General features: G+C 43.5%; 1 long non-coding RNA gene across 1 annotated transcript in view; it reads right to left on the reverse strand.

Annotated features, from left to right (window-relative positions):
• LOC133268192 (uncharacterized) overlaps positions 1 to 12,305 on the reverse strand; it is a 32,304-nt gene extending 19,999 nt beyond the window's left edge. The window contains exon 1 of the long non-coding RNA XR_009742983.1: positions 12,206 to 12,305. This is a non-coding gene — a long non-coding RNA (uncharacterized LOC133268192). The remainder of the gene's footprint in view (positions 1 to 12,205) is intronic.

Genomic DNA, 12,305 nt, shown 5'->3' on the forward strand with positions numbered 1-12,305 from the left:
GGGGAGGGGTGTTAAATAGTAACTGGAATTGTTTTCCAACATTTTGAAGTTTCCACTTCCATCTGCCAGCTTAGGAAATACCAATGGGCAATGAGACCAGCCCAGCTGAAACAGGGAGTCCCAGAAATCTGCTCCCTCCAGATCCCAATGGCTACCTTCCTCAGACTTCTAAAGCCTGAAAAAAATCCTGAATTTTAGAGTTCCTACAAGACAGTTCTCCAGAGTTGTAAAGGAAATTTGAGGGTTTGGTAATCGTGTACTGAAACAATGACACAAATGGGCATGGACACCAGTACAAGGAATGGAATGGGACACCTTGTTGGCCAACTCCTACCTTTCATCCCATCTCCGTAGTCTGGTGCTGTATCACATAGTCATCCTCCAGGCAGTGCACCACTAGCTTAGTTTGCTCCTGTAGCCCTGAGTGAGATTTGTTCTTTCAGGGAAAGCAGCCATGATGATTGAAGTTGCACATTCAAGCATCCTTTTCTATTTTCATGTGCTGGACCTCACCTCTCTCACATACTATCCATCCTTCCAACAGGAGAGGTTCACAACATTGGCAGTTCACAAAAGTGACATCAGACAGAAACCAACAAGCAGTTTTCGTATCTTTTTCCCAGAAAAAAAACCAGACCTGCTTCCTAGGAGAAACCCATAGGAAATAAAATGGATCATAGAATGCAGTACTGAACAGGAACTCAAAAAGTCACCAACACTGTCCCAGTGTCTTAAGACACAATAATCTCCACTTAAACAATTCCTGGTCTGGGCTTTGGGGGGCTGCTGGGTTTTCGTTTGTTTGTTTGGAGTGAGTGGATGAAGGGGCTGTGTGTTTGGTTTGGTTTTTTAAAATCTCCAGCAAGGAAAATTGTATAACCTTGGTCAGGAATTCATTAAAGATTAACTCCTCACACCCTTAGAAAATGCTGTCTCATGTCTAGGCTTGACCACATTTTCTGTTTCAAGGTAAGCCTAAGACTTCTGGCCCTGTCCACAGGCAATGTGAACGTTTCTTCCTCACAGTATCTGTTTATATGTTTGAAGACTATTCACAGTTCCCTGTCTCTTCACCTGCAGAAGAGCCCTTCAGGTACAGACCCCCTGATTTAACAGCAACTCACATCGGTTCAAATTTATTGAATTTCTTAGAACATTTCAAATATAACAAATAAGAGGAAGCGGAGAGGCAGATCTTGAAACCAGCAGCTCTTTAGTAGTAATGGAAGTTACATAATCCAAAAGCTTGTTTTGGTTTGGTTGGGTTTTGGAGGGGTTGTTTTTTGGTTTTTTGATTTTTTTTTTAAAGCATATGTACAACCTGTTTACCAAGACTGTATCAGAGTGGAAGATGCAGACTTGCTTGCTTTACAGGTTACTATGGAGACATCCTTCCCTTCATTATTCTGTAAACAGACCTTGTTACACAGAAGTGAGAAGTTCTTATTATTGGCCATTCAAAAACTGCCTGTGATTGAAGCTTTTCACATACTATGAACTAGTAAACATCTCTGGTTAATTGGTTTGTTTTATTGCAAGTTTGGCCAAGGGAAACTCGACCAAGGGATGATGAGCAAAGATACACATTTTCCAGCCTCACAATTCTTCTTTTGAAGTCCCATCAGAGAGCCAGTGGCTTCAAGTACTGCTAAATTCACAAAAACTTTGATATCTGTTCCCAAAATAACATAGGCAAATCCCATCAAGCTTGAATAATCATGCCCCCTTGTCCTCAAGCATGTTTCTAGAGAATTACTGTGAATTTGCATAGTGTCAGGGTAGGAGAACGAAGAATATAAAACATTTGGTATCAATAGCAATATCCATTGATTCCAAATGGCTTTCAGGTCATGACTACTACATCTTTTGCTTTAGATCATTGCAAGGAAGTTGTAATAAACACCATAACACCATTATCTTTGATCTATGGATCTCTAAAATATGCCTTCAACTTTCCCCTTTTTATTTCACCAGCACTTTCCAAAAGCCCAAGGTGCAGCACCCGTTACTCTTGGTGCTTAATACTGCTTCCTCTGTACCAACTTTTTGACAGTTCAATACAGTTTGCAGATACTACAAGCATTTTCATCTATTTCTATTGCCTGCCCTGCAGTTTTCTTCCTGTAAAGCTTGCCCAGAAATCAGAACTAGAGATAGGACAGTCAAAGCTGCAGTAATTGGTCAGAATACAAACCAAGTGAGAAACAGGTAGCAAGAGATGACCTAGGCCTAAGCAGAAGCAGAAAACACAACCCATCATGAAGGTGGCTCTTGGCAGGAAACTCTTGAGTCAACCAAAATCTGAGTCACAAGCCACATGCGCAGCATCCCTGTTAGACAACCTCCTTTTGGAGAGATGGCCACAAATAGTGCTTCCACATAACCAGAAGTTGCTCACATCAAAGGCACACAAAGCCCAAGCACTTTTGCTCATCAGAAGTGCTAAAATCACCAAGATGAACAGTAGTGTCAGGACAAACGAGGTCTCTGTCAGACACCGTGAGGACACTATGCCTCTGCAAACCAGACCTCTCACTTTTCAAGACAGGGATAGCATTTAGGGCAAGGATCAAAGTAATCTGAAATGAACTCTGCCAGGCTGAATCCACAAGCATTTTGAGGGCTGAGAGCTGTAGGTACTTTCCCCGCATACAGTGGTATTGGTGCCAAGAAAACATTGTGCAGAACCTCACACGCCTTCTCTCTCCTTGTCATGGGGCACCAAAGCACAGGAGCAAAGGGGAGTGCAGTGCATCTTTGCTTAAGGTCTCTGATGATGGAACCTGAGGATATAGGTTAAAAGCAAAGAAAACACTTTCTCAAAAACGTATCCTCCCCTCTTCCCATTCCAGATGCTGAGAGCTTCTGCTCAGTTATTTACTCTGTACAACCACAGTTATTTCAATGGTATTTTTTAATTTTTTTTTACATGGAAATATGGATGATTACCAGAAAAACAAATAATTGGGATGCAGCCCAGTTGGATATCACTGAGACAACTAAGTGAGTATCCCTTGTGGAGGAGGAAAAGAGAGAGTTACAGAGTTAGGAACTGTCGGTTGTCACATTTAGGATAAACATGACAAGAGCTGCTTGTTGCCCTCCTGCTACTGAGGACAAACTAACTACTCACAGTCAGGATAAAACTGACATCCACGTTTTCTCAGAAAGAGGTTTAAGAATCTGACTAAGCAAGCAACTTGGAAATACACCCTTTTCTACCCATATTCATATAAGTACATAAACATACATTTCTATTCTTAAATTCCATTCCATTTTTCAGAATTTAAACATGTACTAAAATTCATTCTTGACCTTCAATTTTATCTTCCTGGATTAAATTTGGATTAGTAACCTCCTGGGGGAGATGAGATGTCTCTTGATCGACTCAGTTCTCACAATGGATATTATCCTTGTTTTCACTAGCCACAACTGCAGTAGCCTAAAGCTCAAAAATGAGATCCTGCTAGGTCAATCCTCACATTTTTAATTGAAGTAAAGACAACAAAAATGAAGTTGCGTTGAAGCTGGGATGAGCACACCTATTTCTGTCTCCATGTAAAATACAGTTTCCTCTATGTGAACACATATGAAACACTCTGGCCATCTGGAACTGAGGAAGATCCAAAGTACCTCATCTTCTTTCTAGTCCAGGTCTTCTTCCTATCTACAACCATTTCCTGATGAATAAACTTCAACCAGCAAACTACTTGCTTCTATTTTTCTCACAAATCTGCCCATAGTTGTGCCATTCTAAGACTGCCATGGCATTATGGGTCAGGACACTAAAATATTCACAAAGTGATATTGCAGATATGAGAACCAATGGTAGAGCCAGAGTCCAACCTAGGCAATACACAGTTTCTTAGGTCTTAGCTCTACCAAGAGATATAGAGAAGTGTAATAAAGAAAGAAGGAGCTATATTCAACAGGCACATTATTCTTAAACAATACTGCCAGGAAGCACTTTGTGGTGCTAGTGTCACTCATATCTTCAACCATATATGGTTGAATCTTCCAGGATGGAAAAGTAGTCTTAGATCTGCTGCCACCTTTCCCTCTTATATCTCAGTACTCAAGGTTTTTGTAATCACACTCCTGAGCAACTGACGCTACCTTTGTCTTGAGCTCTTCAACAGCCAGATACAGGCCTATATTAAAAGACCTTCCACTCATAAGGAATTCTCAGAGAAGCATCTGGAAGAAAAAGCAGGCGTTAAGATCATCTGCAATAGTAACTTTTACTTCTGACATTAGCTCACAATCTTAACTCTGGGATTCTTCACACTTCAAAGGCTCATGGCACCAAACACAAATTGTTGGGTTTGCAAGTAACAAATAACATGAGTGTGCATGAGTAGAGCAGATGCTTGTGGTCCTCAGGGTGGGATTGACCAAAGAAAGCTAAGAATAAGCCAGCACTGCGAACTCATGACTCAGATGCCCAGGCCCCTGTTGGGCCACAGCAATTCTTAATTCTCTTCAGATACAGCTTGTATCCTTTTCACTAAGTCCAGAGCTCTGAGCGCCTCAGGGAAGATGATCTGAGGACATCCATCAGAGCAGACAGTGAGAAAACACTCTGAATTATTCATAACACTCAAGCAGCAAAATTAAAATTACCTTGCATGACAATGGGAGATATGCTAACACTGAAGAAATTCCAGTGCTTATGTGCTGTACAATGGGCTAAAGCTGCAATGGAATACTTCATGGCTAAAGGTTTGTCTGTTTGTTTTCTGTGTATATGGATATATTTCTTATTTTGCTTACATTTGTATCAAGTCTTTACATAACTGTCGGCTTCATACCCAAGGCTATCTTCCTGAATCAAAATCTCTCCCATACTGGTAGCAGAAGAACAGACTGATTCTTTTTAACATGTTAATAATGAACTTGCTCTTGTTTGATTCTCCTTGTCCTCTTCTCCCTATGCGATACCTGCCTTGGGAAGTACACGGCTTTTGCATCAGTGTTCACATCAGTTTTCTGTACTTGCTTCAATGGCTGTCAGGGATAGTTTTTGATGTACGGTCTCCCTTTGATAGTTCCAACAAGCTCTGCTAGAGGAGAGCCAGTTCCTGAAATGTATTTCTCTCACACTTGTTTTTCAGGATTCTTTACTCTGTAAAGACTGACAGTGTGGTAATGAGAGGCACTCCAGACTGGATTTAATGCTACCATATGTTAGACAGAATGAGAATCCATACTGCAGGAGAGCAGCCGGTACATTTCCACATTAACAGAAGCCTGATTGCAAATTGCATTTAGTCTCAACAGCTCAGTTCATTGCACACAGATGCCATGGGGGACTGTAAAGTTAGCAAGATGAGGAGTATGGCTGAATTTTTTAAAAAGAGCCTTGGCTGATCAGATGCCACAGACATTTGGAGCTGATGCCATGGAAGAAAGTTGTTGCTGCATTTGTTCTGCCAAAAATAAATAATAAGAATAATGTCATGAGCTGTTAGTCAAATTACAAACTCTTGCTAGGCTGGTGATTGCCGATACAAACAGCAGTATCTTCACTGTCAAATGATGCTCTTATAACTTGACAGCCAGCATGTAAATCGAGTCAGGGAAGAAGAGCTTACTCTTTCAAAATAGGTCAGTGTGAGATGAGATGGGTTTCTAGTGAGTATGCTGTGTCTCCCTGGGCTAGCTGCAAAGTGCACCTCTTTGCTCTTACAATAGACTTCACCCAACTAAAGGTTCAATGACACTAAACTACTCAGGCAGGTTTTTCTCTCAGTGCATGGAACTACTCATAGCTGACAGAGAACAAGAAGTCTTCTCTGCTTTCTTGTGCATGATCAACCAAATCAACTTGGTGGCCCTTGTCCAGGGCCGATGACACAAAAATACTCAGCTCAGCTCATTCTAATGGGCCTTTTGATGAGCAGGCTGAAGAGGGACTCTAAGGACTTTTCACTCCCTGCCTAACCCATTCAAACACAGATCCAGGAGAATGTAAAGATGCTTGGCAGTGTTTTGATGGGGGTGGTACAGAGGGTTTCACTATCCAAAGCTCCAAGTCCAGCACCAAAGCAAAGACAACTTGAGCATTTTGAAATAAGAAATGGAGCCATGGGTGCAGTAGTACTGCATGTAAACACAGCCCCTATGCTGCAGGATAAATGCTCCACATCAGTTGGGTGAGATCTCTTCCTCCCTCCTCTGCTCTCTCATTGGATAGCACCACACAGTTCAGCTGCTTAGGTCAGTGTTGGTAAATGAAGCAATCCCTCAAGGCCCCTTTTCCAACCTGACATCTCTGAAGTATTCCCACATTCCTGAAGAATAAGGAAAACCTTTCCCCACCCCCACTGTACCACCAGCCTGCGCAATTCGCTGCTACTGAAGGTCACCAAGTCAAACACTGCAGCTGGGTCATTTTATAGCCTTAATAATCCCTGTAGCTCAGAGAATAAAGATAAGAGTGATCTAAATCCTGCTCTTTAGAACATGAGCCAATCTTCCCCAAGGTCAGGAAGGAATTGTTCACACGCACACGTATCATATAAGGGATTGCACTGTCCACCAGCGACATAATGGGGTTCATTTCTCCCCTCTCTCTCCTACCATGTGTTACCAGAAACCACAGGGGCAGACAGGAGCATGCTCTGTACCACGCTTTTGGAGTTTCACAGATGAGTGACCACCAGCCAGAAAATCCACGGCTCCAGGTTGCTCAGACATGAAAGCCTTTGAATAATCTCCTAAAGCCCCATAGCAGCAAGGTGGCAAAAGCTCTGATGTGCTGCAAGCTGCCTCATGCAGTTTCAGGAATGTGCTATGGCTCAACAGTCCCTTGTGGCATTGGCTTTAAATTTCCAGGCAACAACTTCACTGCTAGGCAAAAGGCAGTTTTTCAGACTCTAAAGAATTCCCAGGAATGAGCATCCAAATGAAGAAAGGGAAGATCCAGTTTCCCAGAAGGTCTCTTAGTAAAGCCCAAAACAAAAGATCACAAAGGAGCTTGGGATTTCAGACAGAAATAGAGGAGCACTTTCCAGTTCTGCTTGCACCATAGGCGGAATGGGTACTACAGATATGCTGGCAGAGAACTCTGTGTCTAGGAAGCTAGGAGGTTTTCAGGAGGAGCAAGTATAGTCTACACAGGGCTACCAAACATCAAGCTTCTCCAAGAAAGGTCTCTTTTCCTGCCCCCAAAACATCTAAAGTGCATTAGTCGCTTGTCTAGGGATGTTCAAGAGACCATGATAAAGCTCCCAGTAAGAACTCAGCTCTCAATCGCAGACCCAAATATAGCAACAAATATTGCTGGGAGAAGACAGTCAAGTGCCCCAAGTTGTTTGAACAGTCAGAAAGAAGCTTTACATAAGAAGCAATCACATTTGAGCAGGTAGCTGCTAAGTTGGCTAGTAGTAAGTCATGGCTGCCTCTTGGGTGTCCATGCAGCTGAGCAAATCAACTTAGACCTGCAAGTAGATGTGAAAGTGGGATCTGCTTCCCAGCTGGAGCTGGATGCTCCCATGAAACTTATTCTGTGGCTCCAGGCATCTGTGCCTCATTCCACGAAGACAAGAAAATCCATGTGCTTTTATGCATTTCATTTTCCACTTAGGGTTTTCTTCCACTGCTTGGAGTTCTTTGTGAGGCAACTGACTCCTTTTTAGAATAATAGAATCATAGAATAGTTAGGGTTGGAAAGGACTTTAAGATCATCTAGATCCAACCCCCCTGCCATGGGCAGGGACACCTCAAACTAAACCATCTCACCCAAGGTCTCGTCCAACCTGGTCTTGAACACCGCCAGGGATGGAGCATTCACAACCTCCCTGGGCAACCCATTCCAGTGCCTCACCACCCTAACAGGAAAGAATTTCCTCCTTATATCCAATCTAAACTTCCCCTGTTTACGTTTGAACCCATTACCCCTTGTCCTATCACTACAGTCCTTAATGAACAATCCCTCCCCAGCATCCCTATAGGCCCCCTTCAGATACTGGAAGGCTGCTATGAGGTCTCCATGCAGCCTTCTCCTCTCCAGGCTGAACAGCCCCAACTTTCTCAGCCTGTCTTCATACGGGAAGTGCTCCAGTCCCCTGATCATCCTCGTGGCCCTTCTCTGGACTTGTTCAAACAGTTCCATGTCCTTTTTATGTTGAGGACACCAGAACTGCACACAATACTCCAGGTGAGGTCTCACAAGAGCAGAGTAGAGGGGCAGGATCACCTCCTTCAACCTGCTGGTCATGCTCCTTTTGATGCAGCCCAGGATACAGTTGGCTTTCTGGGCTGCAAGCGCACACTGCTGGCTCATGTTCATTTTCTCATCAACCACCACCCCAAGCCCTTCTCCACAGGGCTGCTCTGAATCTCTTCTCTGCCCAACCTGCAGCTGTGCCTGGGATTGCTCCAACCCAGGTGCAGGACCTTCACTTGTCATGGTTAAACTTCATGAGGTTGGCATCAGCCCACCTCACAAGCATGTCAAGGTCCCTCTGGATGGCATTCCTTCCCTGCAGCGTATCAACCAAACTACACAGCTTGGTGTCATCAGCAAACTTCCTGAGGGCGCACTCAATCCCACTGTCCATGTCAGCAACAAAGATGTTGAACAAGAGCGGTCCCAACACCGATCCCTGAGGGACACCCGTCGTTACTGGTCTCCATCTGGACACTGAGCCATTGACCACAACTCTTTGTGTGCGGCCATCCAGCCAGTTCTTTATCCACCGAGTGGTCCATCCATCAAATTGATGTCTCTCCAATTTAGAGACAAGGATGTCGTGTGGGACAAAGTCAAACGCTTTACACAAGTCCAGGTAGATGACATCAGCTGCTCTACCCCTGTCCATCAGTTCTGTAGCCCCATCATAGAAGGCCACCAAATCGGTCAGGCAGGATTTCCCCTTAGTGAAGCCATGCTGGCTGTCACCAAGCACCTTGTTGTTTTTCAGGTGTCTTAGCATGCCTTCCAGGCAAATCTGCTCCAAGATTTTGCCAGGCACAGAGGTGAGACTGACTGGTCTGTAATTTCCCAGGTCATCCATTTTCCCCTTCTTGAAAATGTGGGTTATATTTCCCTTTTTCCAGTTGTTGGGAACTTCACCTGACTGCCATGATTTTTCAAATATGATGGACATTTCAAATATGATGGAGAACATTGCACCCCAACATGATGGCTGTGTTGTGCTGTTGACGCATCATATTTTGTGTGCTGAGCAAGCCAAGGACTAGAATGATACAGATGCTAAGAGCACAGAAAACTGAGTTTAGCAGTCAACTCTCATCATCAACTTTTACCCCCAGTCACAACTCAATGTTCAATCTTAATCACAGCTATCAGAGCTCCAACAAGGCACCCAGAAATATTACTCTGAGGAATACCAGCATTTCCAAGAGTAAGCCCTTGTCCTGAATTCCAGAGGCATGAGGGGAAGGTAAGTGGATTCCTGAAATACATAAAAGAATTGTTGCTCCAAGCAGAGTCATGAATCTGCAATGAACTCTCAGAAAGAGTGCATAGTAACAGTTCTGTTATGACTTAAGCAGAGAAAACCAGGACTCTACTAGTATTGCCTGCAGTATGGATACCTCCTTTAACTCATACATTATTGGTGAATAAAGAAGCTAAGAAGTCTAATTCTAACCTCCATCGTGGAGACACTCCTAGTGATGGGATCCGTAATGACTTACCGCACTGAGCCATGCTGTATCTTCCATGCCCTATTTATCACTCTTACATTTTTATCAGTCTTCCTCAGTCTTTTCCTGCACAAGACCTCCAATTGTTCCTGTAGTTTTTACAGGTTTGGTCTGAGCAGCCAAACCAGGAAGAGGAGCCATCACCCTGAAGACTTCCCTGGTTGTACCAATACCAGCAGCATAACTCTTGTTCTGTCAGAATGAGAGCCTATGGAAAGGTTTTCCTTAGATTTAAGGAAGATGCATCTAAGATGATCATATGTGATTTTTTTAGTAATGCATGTACTAGAAAGATGAGAACTCTGTAGCCCACATTCAGTTTCTCCAAGGAAAATGTTAAAATATGGATTTTCCACACTTTGGAACAAGGCTCCAAAATCTAACTCAAGCACTATGCTTGAGAATGTCTGCCTGGTCCAAACAATGTTCATCTGATTGACGCTTCCCATTTCCTAGAATCTGGCCTTGCAAAAAAACCTCTTCAGCTGGGAGAAACAACACCAAAGACAAACCCACTCAGCTTCACCCATATTCCCATGCCAACAGAGGAAATATCAGGAGGATTTGTTGGCAAAACTGGGCACACTGAAATGCTTGGGGTTCCCCACCACCCTTTTCCATTTTTTGATAGAGAAAAGATGGCAATAAAAAAAAATTGGCAATACATGGCTTCCCATAGACATGTTATGCAAGGCACTGCCTTGACACCATGGGGACACCATGAACCCTTCGTCCTCTAAAGCCCCAGATCCTGCTTTAAAATATGGAACTCAAAGAGAACAATTCAGCTTATTTTGTTATTAGCAAACAATTTCCAGTCTTGTTCTCCAGAACAGCTGAACCACTTTAACTGGAACTTTCCAAAACACAAAGAAAGAAAACAAAACCAAGACCAAAATCAGAGGGAAGAACGACCTTTTGCACAGTAGGCATAAGCTGAAGCATAAGTAGGCATAAACTGCGTAGCATGTGAGCTTCTGAGAACAGTGGCTTCTGAAGAAAAAGCATTAACTTCATTGGTGATCCTATCATCTCTACCTGTAATGTGTATGCTGTAAAGACTGGCACTGCTTTCTGCCGAATGGTCTGCACAACAGGGGAGAATTACATACTCCTACTGCATAAAGGAAAAGTCCTGGGCCCACAGTTGGCTGCAGATGCAAGATTTGACTCAGATGAGAGCAATTCTGCTTCTGCCCTGGACAGGGTATGGACTGCATCTGGTCTACTTCACTGGCACATCACCCATTTCACATTGCACAGGAGAAAGTCACCCGAAAGATTACAGTATGAAAGGTCTGAATGCCAGACAAACTTCTTTGGCAAGAGACAGCTTAAATTCTTTTTTTTAAAATGCTGTAGTTGCTGCCACTGTAGAAATAACCTCCCTGTAACCCCATTACTGACCGGACAGCATGCAAGAGCCATGCCTCAGCTGCTCCTGAGCATTTGCTTGGCCTCTTCACCTGGTCTTTGAAATTCTTGGATACCAAAACTTTCCCTCTGAGTTGTACTCAAACTCAAAATGAAAAAAAACAAAACCAACACAGCAACCAAACCCAAACACTAGGCACCACGTGCAAAGCTCTTCTATCATCTAAAAAACAAACAATGTCTGCTTTGAGCTCTAGCTGTGTGGTACCTACAGACAGCAGCTGATTCTCCTTTGGCCTCCTGCCCTCTACACACAGACATACTGGTGGGTCATAGTTACAAAAAGCAGAGCACAAATGAGGAAGGACAAATAGTACCTGGATAGCTAGCAGAGATCAATTCAAACTGGATCTTTTCCATGACTTGAGGGTGATATGCCTGCCATGCTTTGAAGGGATAGCTACTTGACATCCATTCTGGGAGCTTTTTCCAGTATCAAGGATGCTGTGGGGGGAAAATAAACAAAAGCCCCACAATGCAGAAATCATTCTGTCGTGCCCTGACTTAGAGACTGAAAAGCTCAGTCCATTTTTCAGATTTTTAGTTCAGGTCCCATCTACGCGACTAGTAGGCCACACACTGTTCAACCTTCCCTTGGTGAGTTTGTGACCTAGGGCTTTGGTCTTAGCTTATTGCTGGCTGAGAAGACTACCAGGTACCACCTTGTCTTTTGGGGAGCACCAGGAACCATTTTCCTGCAGAAAACAGATTTCCTGTTGCTCTGTGAGTGATTTCCTGGTGAAGGTTCTCCCCTGTTATTTCTCTAATGTCTAATAACAAGCAAGCAAATGTTTCAGCCTTTTCCCCTCTTTGGAGCCCCTCAGTGTTTCCTTTTCCTCTGGCAACCCCTTTCTTTGAAAACTTGCAGGAATATAATACCTTGGTTTAAGGTTCAAGAGTTGTGCAATATGGGACTGGGAATGCTCTCCATCCTTCCAACCTTTCATATGAAAGGCAAGTGACTCCCACAAACATATGCTTTGCAAGGTGCAAGCTGTCTGATAACGCTCCCTCTCTAGAGCACGCTGTACAGAAAGTCACATGCCATCCTAGTAAAAAGCATAGCCCACATAGGAGATAAGAGCTCTAAGCTTACCTGGGAGTGGCAGAGAACATTCTTCCTGGGACAGTCTTTGGCAATAAACCAAGACAACAAATGTTTATGGCCTTTGCTGCAGGTTGGATTTATTGCAAGC

This window comes from Pezoporus flaviventris, unplaced genomic scaffold, assembly GCF_033815535.1.
Source record: "Pezoporus flaviventris isolate CSIRO_AGI_PZ_B2104156 unplaced genomic scaffold, CSIRO_AGI_Pfla_v1 ptg000013l, whole genome shotgun sequence".
NCBI lineage: Eukaryota > Metazoa > Chordata > Aves > Psittaciformes > Psittacidae > Pezoporus > Pezoporus flaviventris.